This window comes from Rattus norvegicus, chromosome 6, assembly GCF_036323735.1.
Source record: "Rattus norvegicus strain BN/NHsdMcwi chromosome 6, GRCr8, whole genome shotgun sequence".
NCBI classification, from domain to species: Eukaryota; Metazoa; Chordata; class Mammalia; order Rodentia; family Muridae; genus Rattus; species Rattus norvegicus.
Window position 1 is genome coordinate 33160820 of NC_086024.1, and position 18981 is coordinate 33179800.

Consider the following 18981-nt stretch of genomic DNA (forward strand, 5'->3'; position numbering starts at 1 on the left):
TTCCTCTTTCTCCACATCCTCGCCAGCATCTGCTGTCACCTGAGTTTTTGATCTTAGCCATTCTCACTGGTGTGAGGTGAAATCTCAGGGTTGTTTTGATTTGCATTTCCCTTATGACTAAAGATGTTGAACATTTCTTTAGGTGTTTCTCAGCCATTCGGCATTCCTCAGCTATGAATTCTTTGTTTAGCTCTGAACCCCATTTTTTAATAGGGTTATTTGTTTCCCTGCGGTCTAACTTCTTGAGTTCTTTGTATATTTTGGATATAAGGCCTCTATCTGTTGTAGGATTGGTAAAGATCTTTTCCCAATCTGTTGGTTGCCGTTTTGTCCTAACCACCGTGTCCTTTGCCTTACAGAAGCTTTGCAGTTTTATGAGATCCCATTTGTCGATTCTTGATCTTAGAGCATAAGCCATTGGTGTTTTGTTCAGGAAATTTTTTCCAGTGCCCATGTGTTCCAGATGCTTCCCTAGTTTTTCTTCTATTAGTTTGAGTGTGTCTGGTTTGATGTGGAGGTCCTTGATCCACTTGGACTTAAGCTTTGTACAGGGTGATAAGCATGGATCGAGCTGCATTCTTCTACATGTTGCCCTCCAGTTGAACCAGCACCATTTGCTGAAAATGCTATCTTTTTTCCATTGGATGGTTTTGGCTCCTTTGTCAAAAATCAAGTGACCATAGGTGTGTGGGTTCATTTCTGGGTCTTCAATTCTATTCCATTGGTCTATCTGTCTGTCTCTGTACCAATACCATGCAGTTTTTATCACTATTGCTCTGTAATACTGCTTGAGTTCAGGGATAGTGATTCCCCCTGAAGTCCTTTTATTGTTGAGGATAGCTTTAGCTATCCTGGGTTTTTTGTTATTCCAGATGAATTTGCAAATTGTTCTGTCTAACTCTTTGAAGAATTGGATTGGTATTTTGATGGGGATTGCATTGAATCTGTAGATTGCTTTTGGTAAAATGGCCATTTTTACAATATTAATCCTGCCAATCCATGAGCATGGGAGATCTTTCCATCTTCTGAGGTCTTCTTCAATTTCTTTCCTCAGTGTCTTGAAGTTCTTATTGTACAGATCTTTTACTTGCTTGGTTAAAGTCACACCGAGGTACTTTATATTATTTGGGTCTATTATGAAGGGTGTCGTTTCCCTAATTTCTTTCTCGGCTTGTTTCTCTTTTGTATAGAGGAAGGCAACTGATTTATTTGAGTTAATTTTATACCCAGCCACTTTGCTGAAGTTGTTTATCAGCTTTAGTAGTTCTCTGGTGGAACTTTTGGGATCACTTAAATATACTATCATGTCATCTGCAAATAGTGATATTTTGACTTCTTTTCCGATCTGTATCCCCTTGATCTCCTTTTGTTGTCTGATTGCTCTGGCTAGAACTTCAAGAACTATATTGAATAAGTAGGGAGAGAGTGGGCAGCCTTGTCTAGTCCCTGATTTTAGTGGGATTGCTTCAAGTTTCTCTCCATTTAGTTTAATGTTAGCAACTGGTTTGCTGTATATGGCTTTTACTATGTTTAGGTATGAACTTGAATTCCTATTCTTTCCAGGACTTTTATCATGAAGGGGTGTTGAATTTTGTCAAATGCTTTCTCAGCATCTAATGAAATGATCATGTGGTTTTGTTCTTTCAGTTTGTTTATATGATGGATCACGTTGATGGTTTTCCGTATATTAAACCATCCCTGCATGCCTGGGATGAAGCCTACTTGATCATGGTGGATGATTGTTTTGATGTGCTCTTGAATTCGGTTTGCCAGAATTTTATTGAGTATTTTTGCGTCGATATTCATAAGGGAAATTGGTCTGAAGTTCTCTTTCTTTGTTGTGTCTTTGTGTGGTTTAGGTATAAGAGTAATTGTGGCTTCGTAGAAGGAATTCGGTAGTGCTCCATCTGTTTCAATTTTGTGGAATAGTTTGGATAATATTGGTATGAGGTCTTCTATGAAGGTTTGATAGAATTCTGCACTAAACCCGTCTGGACCTGGGCTCTTTTTGGTTGGAAGACCTTTAATGACTGCTTCTATTTCCTTAGCAGTTATGGGGTTGTTTAACTGGTTTATCTGTTCCTGATTTAACTTCGATACCTGGTATCTGTCTAGGAAATTGTCCATTTCCTGAAGATTTTCAAATTTTGTTGAATATAGGTTTTTATAGTAAGATCTGATGATTTTTTGAATTTCCTCTGAATCTGTAGTTATGTCTCCCTTTTCATTTCTAATTTTGTTAATTTGGACGCACTCTCTGTGTCCTCTCGTTAGTCTGGCTAAGGGTTTATCTATCTTGTTGATTTTCTCAAAGAACCAACTTTTGGTTCTGTTGATTCTTTCTATGGTCCTTTTTGTTTCTACTTGGTTGATTTCAGCTCTGAGTTTGATTATTTCCTGCCTTCTACTCCTCCTGGGTGTATTTGCTTCTTTTTGTTCTAGAGCTTTTAGGTGTGCTGTCAAGCTGCTGACATATGCTCTTTCCTGTTTCTTTCTGCAGGCACTCAGCGCTATGAGTTTTCCTCTTAGCACAGCTTTCATTGTGTCCCATAAGTTTGGGTATGTTGTATCTTCATTTTCATTAAATTCTAAAAAGTTTTTAATTTCTTTCTTTATTTCTTCCTTGACCAGGTTATCATTGAGTAGAGCATTGTTCAATTTCCACGTATATGTGGGCATTCTTCCCTTATTGTTATTGAAGACCAGTTTTAGGCCGTGGTGGTCCGATAGCACGCATGGGATTATCTCTATCTTTCTGTACCTGTTGAGGCCCGTTTTTTGACCAATTATATGGTCAATTTTGGAGAAAGTACCATGAGGAGCTGAGAAGAAGGTATATCCTTTTGCTTTAGGATAGAATGTTCTATAAATATCCGTTAAGTCCATTTGGCTCATGACTTCTCTTAGTCTGTCGACATCACTGTTTAATTTCTGTTTCCATGATCTGTCCATTGATGAGAGTGGGGTGTTGAAGTCTCCCACTATTATTGTGTGAGGTGCAATGTGTGTTTTGAGCTTTAGTAAGGTTTCTTTTACGTATGTAGGTGCCCTTGTATTTGGGGCATAGATATTTAGGATTGAGAGTTCATCTTGGTGGATTTTTCCTTTGATGAATATGAAGTGTCCTTCCTTATCTTTTTTGATGACTTTTAGTTGGAAATTGATTTTATTTGATATTAGAATGGCTACTCCAGCTTGCTTCTTCTGACCATTTGCTTGGAAAGTTGTTTTCCAGCCTTTCACTCTGAGGTAGTGTCTGTCTTTGTCTCTGAGGTGTGTTTCCTGTAGGCAGCAGAATGCAGGGTCCTCATTGCGTATCCAGTTTGTTAATCTATGTCTTTTTATTGGGGAGTTGAGGCCATTGATATTGAGAGATATTAAGGAATAGTGATTATTGCTTCCCTTTATATTCATATTTGGATGTGAGGTTATGTTTGTGTGCTTTCATTCTCTTTGTTTTGTTGCCAAGACGATTAGTTTCTTGCTTCTTCTAGGGTATAGTTTGCCTCCTTATGTTGGGCTTTACCATTTATTATCCTTTGTAGTGCTGGATTTGTAGAAAGATATTGTGTAAATTTGGTTTTGTCATGGAATATCTTGGTTTCTCCATCAATGTTAATTGAGAGTTTTGCTGGATACAGTAACCTGGGCTGGCATTTGTGTTCTCTTAGGGTCTGTATGACCTCAGTCCAGGATCTTCTGGCCTTCATAGTTTCTGGCGAGAAGTCTGGTGTGATTCTGATAGGTCTCCCTTTATATGTTACTTGACCTTTTTCCCTTACTGCTTTTAATATTCTTTCTTTATTTTGTGCGTTTGGTGTTTTGACTATTATGTGACGGGAGGTGTTTCTTTTCTGGTCCAATCTATTTGGAGTTCTGTAGGCTTCTTGTATGTCTATGGGTATCTCTTTTTTTAGGTTAGGGAAGTTTTCTTCTATGATTTTGTTGAAGATATTTACTGGTCCTTTGAGCTGGGAGTCTTCACTCTCTTCTATACCTATTATCCTTAGGTTTGATCTTCTCATTGAGTCCTGGATTTCCTGTATGTTTTGGACCAGTAGCTTTTTCCGCTTTACATTATCTTTGACAGTTGAGTCAATGATTTCTATGGAATCTTCTGCTCCTGAGATTCTCTCTTCCATCTCTTGAATTCTGTTGGTGAGGCTTGTATCTACAGCTCCTTGTCTCTTCTTTTGGTTTTCTATATCCAGGGTTGTTTCCATGTGTTCTTTCTTGATTGCTTCTATTTCCATTTTTAATTCCTTCAACTGTTTGATTGTGTTTTCCTGGAATTCTTTCAGGGATTTTTGCGATTCCTCTCTGTAGGCTTTTACTTGTTTATTAATGTTTTCCTGTGCTTCCCTAAGTGTGTTCATGTCTTTCTTGAAGTCCTCCAGCATCATGATCAAATATGATTTTGAAACTAGATCTTGCATTTCTGGTGTGTTTGGATATTCCATGTTTGTTTTGGTGGGAGAATTGGGCTCCGATGATGGCATGTAGTCTTGGTTTCTGTTGCTTGGGTTCCTGCGCTTGCCTCTCGCCATCAGATTATCTCTAGTGTTACTTTGTTCTGCTATTTCTGACAGTGGCTAGACTGTCCTATAAGCCTGTGTGACAGGAGTGCTGTAGACCTGTTTTCCTCTCTTTCAGTCAGTTATGGGGACAGAGTGTTCTGCTTTCTGGCGTATAGTTTTTCCTCTCTACAGGTCTTCAGCTGTTCCTGTGGGCCTGTGTCTTGAGTTCACCAGGCAGCTTTCTTGCAGCAGAAAATTTGGTCTTACCTGTGGTCCCGAGGCTCAGGTTCGCTCGTGGGGTGCTGCCCACGGGCTCTCTGCAGCGGCAGCAACCAGGAAGACCTGTGCCGCCCCTTCCGGGAACTTCAGTGCACCAGGGTTCCAGATGGTCTTTGGCTTTTTCCTCTGGCGTCCGAGATGTGTGTGCAGGGAGCAGTCACTTCTGGTTTCCCAGGCTTGTCTGCCTCTCTGAAGGTTTAGCTCTCCCTCCCACGGGATTTGGGTGCAGAGAACTATTAATCCGGTCTGTTTCTTTCAGGTTCCGGCAGTGTCTCAGGCACAGGGGTCCTGCAGCTCCTGGGCCCTTCCCCACGGGAGCCCAGAGGCCTTATACAGTTTCCTCTTGGGCCAGGGATGTGGGCAGGGGTGAGCAGAGTTGGTGGTCTCTTCCGCTCTGCAGCCTCAGGAGTGCCCACCTGACCAGGCGGTTGGGTCTCTCTCTCACCGGGTCTGGGAGCAGAGAGCTGCTGCGGGCCGGGATCCGCGGGTGTGGGACTTCCGGTAAACACAGAACGTGCCTGGTCCTAGAGAAATTCTGCTTTCCTGTGTCCCAAGCTCACCAGGCAGCTTTCTTGCAGCAGAAAATTTGGTCTTACCTGTGGTCCCGAGGCTCAGGTTCGCTCGTGGGGTGCTCCCCACGGGCTCTCTGCAGCGGCAGCAACCAGGAAGCGTGAAATCTTTTCTAGTGATTATTTCATTATTTTGTTATTTCCCAATATCAGTAATGATGGATTACAATTTTTAAATAGTCACTGGTTCAGGTGTATTTACTAAGCAGCAGTGCCCTAGTCTTTCTGCCCCTAAACCCCAAGGCTCATTGAGAATAGCCACTGTCCTCTCTTCTTAGTTTAAAAAGAAGGCAGTAAGAACTAACTACCTGATTTAGTAGGCAATTATGAGAGCAGGTAGGTAGGTTAGACGGCTGACTGATTTATCTAAAGGTATTTTTATGATCAAAGAGTATATTGATGCAAACAAAACATGGAGTACTGCCATGGGGGAGGGGATAATGAATTACAAATTTAGACAATCTTAATCTCACTGATTAAATAATCATCCTAATCTGAACTATCAAATTTAATCTAAACCACTATGTAAGGTTTTAAATAACATAATTTAACAAGGCACAAATTAGAGAATATTCAAAAGGGTTTTCAGTCCTGAAAATGGTGACGGAAAAGCCATTAGCCCAGTGAAATACAGCTGCATACAGGAAGTTTAAAGGAAGACAGAACAGCTCCCTTCAAAAATTGAAGACCTCAAAGTCATCTTCAAATGGCCAAGTCTTGACCTACATAAACGTACCCAGACTTTCCCTATACAACCTCAGAGAGTAGCTCCAAGATCTATATGTAGATGAGAAAGTGAGGCTGGCAGTTACTAGAACTTCCAATACCAGGAAGACCAGAATTTGAGGCAGCTGTTTTCATACATCTAGAGACAAACAGAACTGAGATATCCTGAACAACAGAAAGTCTTCCACTTCTCAGACTATTTCCTTTATTCTTATGCTTATTCTGAAATCCCTGTCTTCTAAGACAAATAAATTAGATCCCATTTTAGCTGCATGTTAGTCACTTATTAGCATTTTATGAGCATCTACCCATAAAGCAAATGTCATACGTCATAGTTCAATTGGCAGGCAGACCACAAAAGCTCACTTTGCAAAGCTTTACTACAATTTTAATTACAGCTGAGTCTGTTTTTATTTGCTTTTATCTTTTTCAGATTCAACATAACCTTCATTCTTACGTCTAAGTCTCCCAAAGTTGAAAAGAGAGAGAGAAAAGATTCCACTTAATACACCTGAGGTCTGAGCAAATGAGCAGGAACTACACAAGGCTCGATGAAAAAGTCTTTACTTCCCCTAAACGGTTGTTCCCAAAGTACCATCCTAGTCATTTTTTAATAAACAACTTGTCTTTAATATTCCACCCGTGTGAACAGTGTTCTCCACTCCTCACTCCCCCAGTATATGCCACTCACAAATATCCACGGCTCCTTCCTATACCATAGACCTAAACTCTAATGTTTCCCCTGTACTCTGTGGTAAATTCCACAATTACATCTCTCACTTCTAATTATATCTATATTGTTATTGTATTTTTTAAAAAAGGGTGGGGGGCGAGGGAGACTAGAGAGAAGGCTCAATGGTTAAAAGCACTTGATGCTTTTCCCATGGATCCAGGTTCAATTCCCAGCACCGACATGTGGCTCAGAACCATCTGTAACTCTAGACCCAAGAGATCCAGCAGACCCCCCATCCCCAGTCTCTGAGGGCATGGGATACATATGGTTCATAAATACACATGCAGACAAAACACCACACACTATTTTATTCATTTGTTTGCTTATTGTAAAATGGAACAATATAATTTGAACAATTAAAAAAATAATAAACAGCCTAACTCGAGGTGTGTCATTTTACTGTGAGTGGGTAGGAGGAGTTGTATTGCTGGAAATAAAATCTAGGGTTTCATATATGTTAAGCAAGCAATGAGCTACCTCCTTAACTCCTCTGAAGCATCCAAGAAAACACTGAAGAGCAGAAGTTCAGGCAACATAGGTAAACATTTTAAAATCACCTCTGTGAGTAAAGATATTGCAAAAGTCCATCTTAAACTTAAGCTGTATAGAATCAATTCTCACAAATGAACTTTCTCCTTTCTCTAATTCAGAGATTTCAAAGCCCTTGAAAAACCTGGTTTCTAACACTGACATCCCTTGGTAGTAGGGGTGGAGTGTCTATCAAAAGTAAGTACAGCTGGGGAAAATGGCTTCCAGTGCTCCTTGTCCAGGTGATTGTTCTTGGGTAAATTAATCATACAGTAAAGAGCAGTGTTCATTGTGTATGCCCATTGCACATAGCACTGAAATGCATAGGGCATTTTCCTATCTTATATACATAAATGATTGGACATATTTATAGAGCAGATAGGAACCACAAATGAGAGAAAATGTATTTGTCTGAGACTGGCTTCGCTTGCTTAACACAATTGTCTCCAGCTGCATCTCTTGTTCTATAAACAACACAGTTTTCTTCTGTGGCAGAAAGTTTCCCATTGTGCACATCACTTTTTTAAAATCTATTCCTTGTTGTCCAATACCTAGGTTGGTTTCATAACTTACCGACTGTGAAGAATACAACATCAATATGCAAATATCTCTGTGATACGTTGATTAGTGGGTAAGTATCTACAAATGGTATAGCTGGGTCACACGATAGATCTGTTGCAGCTTTTTGAGATTTTGTTGTGGCTTACATAGTGGCTAGCCGTAATACGTACATACATGCATGCATGCATACATGCATACATACATACATACATACATACATACATACATACATACATACATACAGCAGTGCAGGAAGGTTCTCTTCCACCCGCATTTTCATTACCACTTGCTTTCTTGTCGACTTGTGTAAATGTATTACACAAGTAAACAAAGATTTTTTTTCCTCCCACTCCACCAACTCTCTTTACTCAATGGTTTACCTCTGCTATGCATAAGCTTTCTGAATCTCACCAGATCCCATTTGTCAGCTGCTAGCATTATTTCCTGAGTGACTAGAGTCCTATTCAGAAAAACCTTATACCTCAAAATAGTTTCCCTCCTTTTTTCTCTAGCAGCTTGAGTCTCTAACCTTACATTAAGGCGTCTTAAGATACATTTGCAGTAGATTTGTACAGGGTGAGAGGCTGATCTAGCTTCCTTCTTCTGCATCTGGATATCCCCACAGCACCGTCCAAGAATCAGCTCCTTAACTGACAAGGTCCAGTCATCAATGTCTGCTCTTTGTGGTGCTATAAGAAATCTTTATCTACTCACACAGTAAAATACAAAAACTTTATGGTATGATTTTTTTTCTATAAATGTTACAGTTTTAAGCAATAGAATTAGTTCTGTGATTAGGGCTCTGGTTCTTTTAGGGTTTTGTTGTTTTTAACGGTTCAAAATCCAGTATTCACATGTAGATACCAAACACCAGCTGTTGGGAATCTTGATGAGAACAGGTGGCATACCTAAGTCCTACAACTTTTTCTTCATTTTCAAAATAGTTTTGAGTATATATGTCCTTTGCGTTTTAGGTAAATCTTAGAGTTAGTTCATCAGTTATAAAAAAAAGTTTGAATTTGATTGGGATCGCCCTACATGTATCTGAATATGGAACAGTTTCCAGAGTAGTGATAGCCTACCCATGGTTAGTATTCTGATGCATAAACACAAAATTCTTTCCCTATTTATCTGGGCCAACTTTGATTTCTCAGTGTGGAAGGACCCTCACAGACATGAGAGAGACCTGAGCTCCCAATAAAGGAGTCCGGGAGGAAGTCACATATGTATGGGAGGTGCAGAGAATATTGGTGTACACTGCGTCTAGAAGATAATGGGGACTGTGCAAGGACAGGAGTGATGAGAAAAGGGATCCCACAGCATATCAGAAAGGAGAGGCCCTGAACAGGTAAAGGTTCACAAACCACAACTCTTAGAAAAGTCACAGTGAAAAGTCTTCATCATTGGGAGCTCAGGTCTTTCTCAGGTCTGTGAGGGTCTTTCCACACTGGACACTCATCACACTCCGTCTATCCATATTTACTCAGCGTAAAATACCTTAGATATCTTTCAATATTAAAATCTTAAGCTGGAGCTGGAGAGACGGCTCAGCGGTTAAGAGCACTGACTGCTCTTCCAGAGGTCCTGAGTTCAAATCCCAGCAACCACAGGGTGGCTCACAACCATCTGTAATGGGATCTGATGCCCTCTTCTGGTGTGTCTGAAGATGGATATAGTGTACTTATATATAATAATAAATATAAATAAATCTAAAAAACAAAACCTTTAAGCCATAAAACTTAACATCGTGTGTGTGTGTGTGTGTGTGTGTGTGTGTGTGTGTGTGTGTAGCAAGTATCATACTTAGTGATATGAATAATTCTTATTTGAAGACATAACTGCTAGGGGCTAGAATCTTTTTCCCTTACTTGCTTTACATAAGGCTTAATCAAATAAAATGTAAGCAATGTAAACTATTAGCAATATGTATAAAACTGGACTGTTGACAAAAAATAAAAATGTGTTATTTTCAGCTAAAGTAGTCAAATGAATGTTATTGGCCTTATAGCAGAATGCATCAGTCACAGGCCTGTATACCACAGCTCCAGAGCCTGTGCATTTGTTAGTATAAATGTTTCTTTACAATTCCTTGTTCTTCCAGAACATAGTCAAAGAAACTGCTAAACCTAAAAAATTACCACCATCTAGAACCTCATGACTCTTGTTTTTGTTAACTGCAAGTTTGTGGTGGAAGTGTGAGGGGAGAAAGCCTGGAGAAAGGACTCAGTGGTTAACAGCACGTACTGTTCTTCCAGAAGGACTCAAGTTCAATTCCTAAAACCCACAATGAGTGGCTCAAAACTGCTTATAACTCCATCTCTAGGAGATCTAACACCTTCTAGACTCTGTGCATAAGCATATCCTCAGACACTCTCATGTACTTATGATTAAAAATAAGAATAAGGGGCTGGACAGATGACTCATCGGTTAAGAGCACTGGCTGCTTTTCCAGAGGACCCTGGTTCAATTCCCAGCACCCACATGGCAGCTCATAACTGTTTGTAACTCCAGTTCCAGAGGATCTGACACCCTCACACAGATATGCATGCAGTCAACACACCAATGCACATGAAATAAAAATAAATAAATCTTAAAAAAGAAAAGAGGGTTGGAGAGATGGTTCAGTGGTTAAAGGCACTGACTGCTCTTCCAGAGGTCATGAATTCAAATCCCAACAACCCAAGGTGACTCACAACCATCTGTAATGAGATCTGATGCCCTCTTCTGGTGTGTCTGAAGACAGAGTACTCATAGAAATATATAAAGTATATGCATGTATGTGTGTGTGTGCGCGCGCGCGCGTGTGTGTGTGTGTGTAGTTATTTATATTAAATAAATAAATCTTTAAAAAATAAGAATAAAAACCCAAAACCTTAAAATAATGTCAAATAACTTCCTATAACCAGTGGTCCCTGATCTTTACAAAGACCCACACATTTCCTCACTCTCTCACTTGCTCTCTCTTACATACTCTCTATAAAAAGAAATGCATAAGAAATACCCAATTTAATAAAGATTGAGAAAAAGAAGAAATGCACATTTAAATGAAAATGTCTCAGATTAACTATTCACTGTACCTTTGTCTATCTAATAATACAACATTGAAGACTACCTACAAAATGCACTGAAGACAACAGAAAACTAAATTGTGGTATAACCATGAAACAGAAATCCCAGGGGAGAAATGATGAGGAAGAATGCATATCACAACAGTACATTACAGCAGTGGTCCCCACCCTTCCTAATGCTGTCGCCCTTTATTGCAGTTCCCCATGTTGTGGTAACCCCCAACCATAACATTATTTTGTTGCTACTTCATAACTAATTTTGCTGTTATGAGTTGTGATGTGAATGTCTAATATGTGAGCCCTGTGAAAAGGTCAATTTGCCCCAAATGGGTTGCAGCCCATAGGTTTAGAAGCCCCATATTCTAGTATATACCTAAAGCTTAAAACATGCAAAACAACTTTACTACTCATGAAGACAAAGACATACATGATAATGTTTTTTCATGAGATGGGACTAATACCACCCCCTCATTCCCCCAAGTTAGGACATAATGTTAAGGATTCAAATAAACTGGACGAAAGGTACATGGATAATTGATTCACTCACTAGTACATGTATGAAATATATGAAGTTGGTGAATTCTATTAAAAAGAGTTAAAAGAGGTTGGGGATTTAGCTCAGCGGTAGAGCACTTGCCTAGCAAGCGCAAGGCCCTAGGTTCAATTCCCAGCTCCGAAAAAAAAGAAAAGAAAAAAAAAAGTTAAGACCTAACCAAGAATAAGTTCAGCCAGCAGAGTCTGTGGCAAACAGTTGTCTTATCATCTTAACCTTAACTCCTTTTGTGCTAAAGCTACGTGCAAACATAGGCCCAAATACCCTCATTTAATCACCCAACGGTACTAAAAATGGAGGTCTCTGAACTCAGCATAAAGGGGGTGTGGTTACAGTTGGCCATAGCCAATTAGCCACAGAGAAGGTCCAGAAAACAGTCACAAAGCAACTTTCCTAACAACTCTGGCATTTCAAAAGAATAGAACACGAATTCTTGGTTTAGAAAAGGATTTCACTTATTTCTTTAAAAACTCCAAATGAGCTCCTCGAAACAGCTTAATTCTGATTTATATAAAAAAACAAAACAAGCGTTACTGGCTGACAGTGCTTTGCACTACTCTGGCCTGAGTGTAATTGAAGCTTGCAGATTTTAGGGGACATGGATGAAATGAGTACTCACTACCAGGAGCAGGCTCCCACTGAATGAAAGAGTGAGCTTTACAACCATCCAGATGCCTAAAACTAAACCCATTTCTCCTACTGTATTGATGGAGATACGGCTCCTGTTTAAGTCTAAAACACTGTGCGTCATCATGTGTGTGCTCATCAACTCCTTTGCATTCAAAATGCTGCAGGAAAAAACGAATTGCAACTACAGACACATGAACTCCTAACCCTGTGCTCTTTCTGAAGCACTGTTTATAAAGTAATATTCGAATAGATGAGGCTTCTTGTCCCCAGCACTGTATACAGAAATGTACACACTCATCAGCAAGTATCCTAGCAGTTTAAAGGCCATCTAGACATGGAGGGCTGTACCCTGATTACAGGCTGGACCGCATCATCAATAAATTTACTCATAGTTTCCACATTCTATGATAAGGGCAAAGGTTAGTATGCTCTTGGTAAAGAAACTCCACTTAAGAACAAGAAAATACTCATTAGCAGAGACTCAGAGGAGAAACTAATGAGGTGGCAGAAGCATAAAGCAATTACAGTGTTGCCAAGAATGGTGAATCACAAGGACTGTTGAAATGTGCATTTGGAAGACAGTGGGTTTTACCTTTTTCTTCTGCTTTTTCCATACAGTTTCTCTGTATTGCCCTGGCTGACCTGGAACTTGCTCTGTAGACCAGGCTGGCCTTGAACTCAGAGATCCTACTGCCTCTGCCTCCCACGTGCTGGGATTAAAGGCAAGTGCTACCACCTCCAACACAGTAATGGCATAGGGCTATATGACTTAAAGAGTAATGGAAGAATCACAAGAAACAATGAGCCAAAAACCAAAGATCCCAGTTATGCCTTAGAGCAATGCACTAAAGCTATTACCAAAGATCAGCAAAACAAAGTACGTATCTGTCACCCTGCACACCTGAAACTAATCATCAGACCCTCTGCCACGGAGCCTGGCCACGTCTCAGATCTCCTCACAGCAGTTTTCCATGTACTCACTACCAATCTAGTGTAAGGGATAACACAGATCTCTTTCTTTTTGTCTTAATCTCTTATACCTGAAAATATTAGTAGTCTATAGTTTTAACCGATTTATTAATTACAGAATAGGTTCAAACATATAAAAATGTGTTAAAAAGAATGTTAAAATCTAACACACCTACTTACTCAGCTAAAGAAGTAAAATATAAATTCATTTACAAATTTATTTGTAAAAAGTATCTGTCCTTTTAGGCACAGAGATAAATTGTTACTCTATTCTTACTCTCTTAAGCATGTCTTTCCTGGGCCTACGAAACCAGCCCACGGAGGAACTGGCATCAAAGATCACAAGGGAGTTTTAGGCAACCTCTGACATGTGATGTTTACCATCTATAACGTTTCTGCCATTCTCTGCTCTCCCACATTTCAATAGTAACAAAGTTAAGGGGAAAGAAGTTAGAAAATGACCAGAGGTTTCCTTCCATCCAAAATTTTCAGTCTCTAGGAAACAAAGGCTTCTACCATCTTACTTGACTTGTGTGCTAACAGCACAGTTACGTCTCATTTTAACACTGACTCCATTTTTCAAGGCATTTTTACAAATAACATTAATTCTGCAAGGCCGATATACATGTACCCATTTTATAGACGTGAAAGAACATGGTGCTCACCAGCACGTTACTGGTGTAGAGCAGAGCTAGAGGTCTTGGGTCCAACTTCTTAGTGGCGTGGCCTTAGACACTTTACTTAACCTTTCTGAAGTGCAAAATAAAAAATGTCTGGCTTGTAGAGTAGTTATAAAAATAAGATTACATGATATACATAAATTACTTTGCATAGAACCTGGTATAAAATAAGCACTAGTGAGTATTGGCTGCTGGCGCCTTGTTCTTGTTAATTATGCAAAGATAAGAGCTCTGTGCAGGGAGCCAAGGCCAAAACTAGGTAGTCTTCAATTCCCCACAGCATTGCTTTCCCCAAGCGGTCCGCAGCATCCCTGTCTCTGCGGAGTATGATAACATCTGCACACACTGCCTCCCCTCTCAGCTAAACACCACGCTGGTCATTTTAATGTTCTAAGAACCAAGAGCCAATAGCAACTGCAGCACTGCTAACATCATGAAGGACTAGCTAGACATTACCTGTCCTGTACTCCTCTCACCCCCACAACTAAACCTTAGCCATGTTTTACATCAAAAGATCAACTTACCAGATACTCAGGGGCACAGCAGCATGGTAAACTAAATAAAAATCCAGACTGCAGAAAATTCTACAGGGCAAACCACCCAGGTTCTTCAAAAGATAGAATTACAAAGGGAGTGTGGAAGAGGGGGAAGGGAGAGGGAAGGGAAAGGGAAGGGAAGAGGGAGGAACTTAATTACCTTTAAGCCTCTCACAAAAGAGGCTGTAGTACAATCCTGTGTGCATCATCCTGAGGGGCAGATGCACTAGTGGCATAACCTGAAGCTTTACCTTTGCAGCATTCCTTTGTAATTCAATACATTGCCATGCTTTTGGAAAAGAAAGGGAATAATAACATGTAGCCTTCATATTGCCTATGGTGCAATGGAATAAAACTCTTATTCAAGAGAGCATTTCCAGAGACTTCAGATTCATGAGTTTTTAAAATGAGCTTCACCCTCAAATCTGTAAGAGATGGCAGAAACAAAGATCAAAGGATAAAAGAAATACAGCAGAAGCCACAAAGGAACATGTAAGTAACTGAAACTTGAGAAAAACTCCAGGCCTTCAACAGTATTAGCTCTAACAGGGACTGATCTAGACGTAGCCTACCTACTGTGGTGGGAAATGGAAATTTTAGTATGTACTTATCGAGGAGTAGTCATTAATGAAAATTAATGTGACATTTCAGTATGAGCGTGCATTAGAATACAAATCACTCATTTTCGTACTCATGTTCGTAGTCCAATCCCCAATATGTGAGACAGCTCACAGGAGTGCATTACAGTTTGTGACCATTTTGATTTGAAATATCTGCCACAGACTCCTGCTGTGAATGATTGCTCTTCAGCTGGTGGTCCTGCTCCGGGAGGCTGTGGAAACTTTGGGGGTGGACATGGACGGGGACGAAGACCACTGTAGTGTGATCTCTGCCAAGAGATAAGTGACTCTTCTCTGCCACACAGGCCACCGCCATTAGAGCCACACACCCATGGGTAGGACGTGTGAAATCATAAGCCAAAATCATCTTTGTTCATTTACATGGCTTCTGTCAAGCCTTTGGTTACATCTACACAAAGGTGAATAAACAAAAGGAAAAATTAAATTGGACAAGGAGGAAGAGAATGAAAACTATTAAGATTAAGTCGACAGTAAATTTACCATTTAAACCATATATCACAAGTCCCCACATCGTCGTAGGGGAAAGGCCACCATCGGGTTCTGAGCTCCTTCTAAAGAGAGAGATCCCATTAATGTCTCAAGAGTTGTGATGAGCATGCAGTATAAACAAGCTGGTCAGAGGAAAAACAGCTTGCCCTGGCCCATGATCAGAGACAGTCTCCTACAAGGGGTCGAATGTTAACAAGGCTGAAAAACAAAACAAGAAAATAGTTGTAGCTCATCTCCACTGAACCCTCTACCCAGGCAAAATTGCTACGCCTTTTCCTGTGAAAACTTGAGAAATGTTCTCAATGTGTAGAAGTAGCTACAATTACCACAATTGCCACTTTATAGAGGAAAAGCTAAAGCCCCAACAGGTGAAACTACGCAGTCCAGGAGTCAGCAGAGCAGCCAAGCTCAGGACTGCAGCTCAAGTGCCCAGTGTCTAACCCTTACACCGGGCGTCCTCACCAATAAGGTGAGGGCATAGCATCTGCCTTCAGCACAAAGTAGTATTTGGCCATCAAATATTAGCTCACTGCGTTGAGTATCAGCCCTCCAGATCAGCTGTTAGCAGTTCCCGCAGTAGTACTAGTAACAAAGCTAACAAGGGCGCCGCGATAAAGGAGATAAAGCCTCACCAAGAACGCCACAGTAAGAAGTGTAGTAAATTTCACAATGCTGTCTGTGTTAATGGCTCTCAATAAAGGTTGACTGCATGATGCTGAAGAAAGGTTCTGTCAGAGTAATTTTAGCACGCCCTAAAATAATGTAGTCAACACAGGTGGTTCTCAGATATTCTGATTTGATCCAGGTAAAAATTCATTGGCTTTAAAGCAATGGATTGAGTATGTTTTCTGTAATTCTCCAAGAAATGGTAATTCTAATTACTAGGTATATTTTTAAAAATTAAGCCACAGTGCAGAAAGTAGAAATGTACTTGCTTGAGTGAAGCTAAATGATAACATATGCATATATACATATATTTCATAGTCAATCAAGTACAAGTATAAGAATATTAAATTAAGGAATTGGTAACATATCAAAGTAGGCAGTCAACCTACCTTTTCATGGTGACTAGCCAAATAAGTAAAGGGCCACAACTGAAAATAGTTCTGAGGAGTTACCAATTAACTAGCAGACAGTTCATTCCTAGTATTCAGCCACAGAATGTGGTCATAAGTCTGTGTGCATAACTGTGTGTGTGTGTGTGTGTGTGTGTGTGTGTGTGTGTGTGTGTAAGCCTGCACTCACACACGCATGTACACATTGCTAGGAATTGAACACAGGACCTTGCACATGCTAGACAAGTGCTCTACCATTAAGCTATATCCTTAAACCTTGGTTTTGGCTTAAGACAGACTCTCACTAGTTGTGTAAACTGGCCTTGAACTCACTGTATAGCTTAGGCTAGCCTCCTACAGGCAACCTCCCTGCTGCCATCTCCTAAATTCTGAGACTACAATATATATCACCATGCTTGGCTAGAATGATCATAAAATTTGATACAGAAAATTTTCAAAGGCTTTCCAAAACCTCAGCTCACTTGTAAAATTAACTAAACTAAGCACTTTAGACTACTTAACCAGCTTCCACAGATAGTTTCTAATTTGTCAACTAAGTATCTAGAGATATGTGTAAAAATAAATAGGAGTTTTGAAGTAGATTTTCTATATTTCTACAAGAAATACTTAGCAAGCTCCCAAAGCCATCCCTAGTTGGTGTAAACACAACTACAACATTAGTATATTAAGCCCATAAAAGAAGCAATTAATTGGGGGAGGAGGGGGAGGCAACCCACCAGGACAGTGAGGGAACCTGAAGAGTGGAACTTTAGTGTGGGAAATTCTAAGTCCAACATATATTTGATAAGAGTATCAACTTTACCAACAGTCAAGGTACTACAAACTACAAAATTATCATTTTCAACCAGCAGATATGTCCAACTAGAAATGAAGACTAATACACAGCGTTAACGAAGGCAAGAAAAGCTATTATATTATATGCTGCTTGTGAAAGTGTAAATTAGTGTAGCCTTTGAAGTGACAATTTGAATAAGCACCAGGTATTATATGTGCATATCCAATAATGTCATGTGCATGTTCTCATACATGTGAAACAGATACAAGATATTTACTAAAACATATTTTGCAACAGAAAACTTGTTTGACTTGGGCTAGCAACATGGCTCAGCTGATTGCTGCCAAGCCTGAGGGCCTAAGATCCCACACGGAGACTGACAAGGAGAGACCAACTCCCACAAGTTGTCCTCTGATTTCCATAAGTGTGCCAGCACACACGCATATACACAAGTGCACACAAATTCAATACGTATTTCCTAAAAGCGGGCATCTAAAAAAACCTTTATCTTAATATTCATCAAAAGGGCACTGGTTAAATAAGTAACATAATGCATTCAACTGTAAGACCAATTACCCACTGAAAAGATAAAACGGCTCCTTCATGTTCTAGCATACAAAACTATCCATGAATGTAAGGAGAAAAGGCCAATAACAATATATGAGGTATTTTCCTTTTCATGTCTCAGTGAATGTGTATGTGGGCAACAGATGTACCGACAGGGATCTAGAGCAGCCAAGAATCTTTCAAATTCCAAAAGCTAGAAATGCAATCCATACTAGCTCTAGCAAATAAAGCAGCCGATTTGGTCTTTTAACTGAGAAACGATGGGTAGGTCTTATTTAAGGCTCAACAGTGCCCAAAGGCCTCAAAGGTTCTCTGTGCTCATGCACAGGAGAGCATGTAAAAGACTGACTATGTGTGAGCCTCTGGCTCAGGCGGTCTGTGTGCTGACCTCTTTTAGTGTATGGATCTAGAATGTCTGCCCCGGAAACTCCTATGCTAAAGGCTTGGCACCCCCAGATAGTGGTGCTCCTGAGAGATGGTAGAAACTTCAGGCAGAGCCTAGCTGGAAGACATAGGATACTAGGAGGCAAGCCTTGGTCCAGAACAAACATGTTCCAGCATGTTTCTCTGCTGTCTGGGTACCATTTGATGTCCAGTTTGCTCTACCATATGATCCCTGCCATGGCCTTCCTCCTCACAGTATCCCAGAAAGAATGGACAAGAGACTGGGGCCAACAGCATGAGCCCAACTAACTGTTTCCTGCTCTGAGATGATATTCTCCCAGGTTTTGTTTAAGTGATGGAGAACAATGGTCTCATTCTTTCCCACAGCAGGTCACTGACCTCATGGTACTTCTCTCTTCATCCAGTTCAGTGATTCCAATGAGCCTGGCCCCTCCTCTACATGGTTTGGAGTCTCAGGTACGTACACCACAAGTGCTTTGCTTTGCTCACATGACTATCCATTTTGCCACCATCACTGTGTCCAAGGGAATGGGGCATTATTAAAGACCATGCTACACCTAAAATAAAAAATAGCAGGGACTATCAGATAACCTAAATTAACATATGCCATGTAATTTTCTGGTTTCACCTTTCAACTCTATTTACTTTCATTTATTTGAATTTATTATTAGAATGCAAT

General features: G+C 40.1%; 1 protein-coding gene across 9 annotated transcripts in view; it reads right to left on the reverse strand.

Moving 5' to 3' along the window:
- The window catches only part of Ncoa1 (nuclear receptor coactivator 1), a 277740-nt gene that overhangs the window by 208730 nt on the left and 50029 nt on the right, over positions 1 to 18981 (reverse strand). Inside the window, exon 1 of one of the 9 annotated variants that reach the window (XM_039112178.2) lies at positions 18681 to 18965. The gene's annotated coding sequence lies outside the window, so the exon portion shown is untranslated. 9 annotated transcript variants of the gene reach the window in all.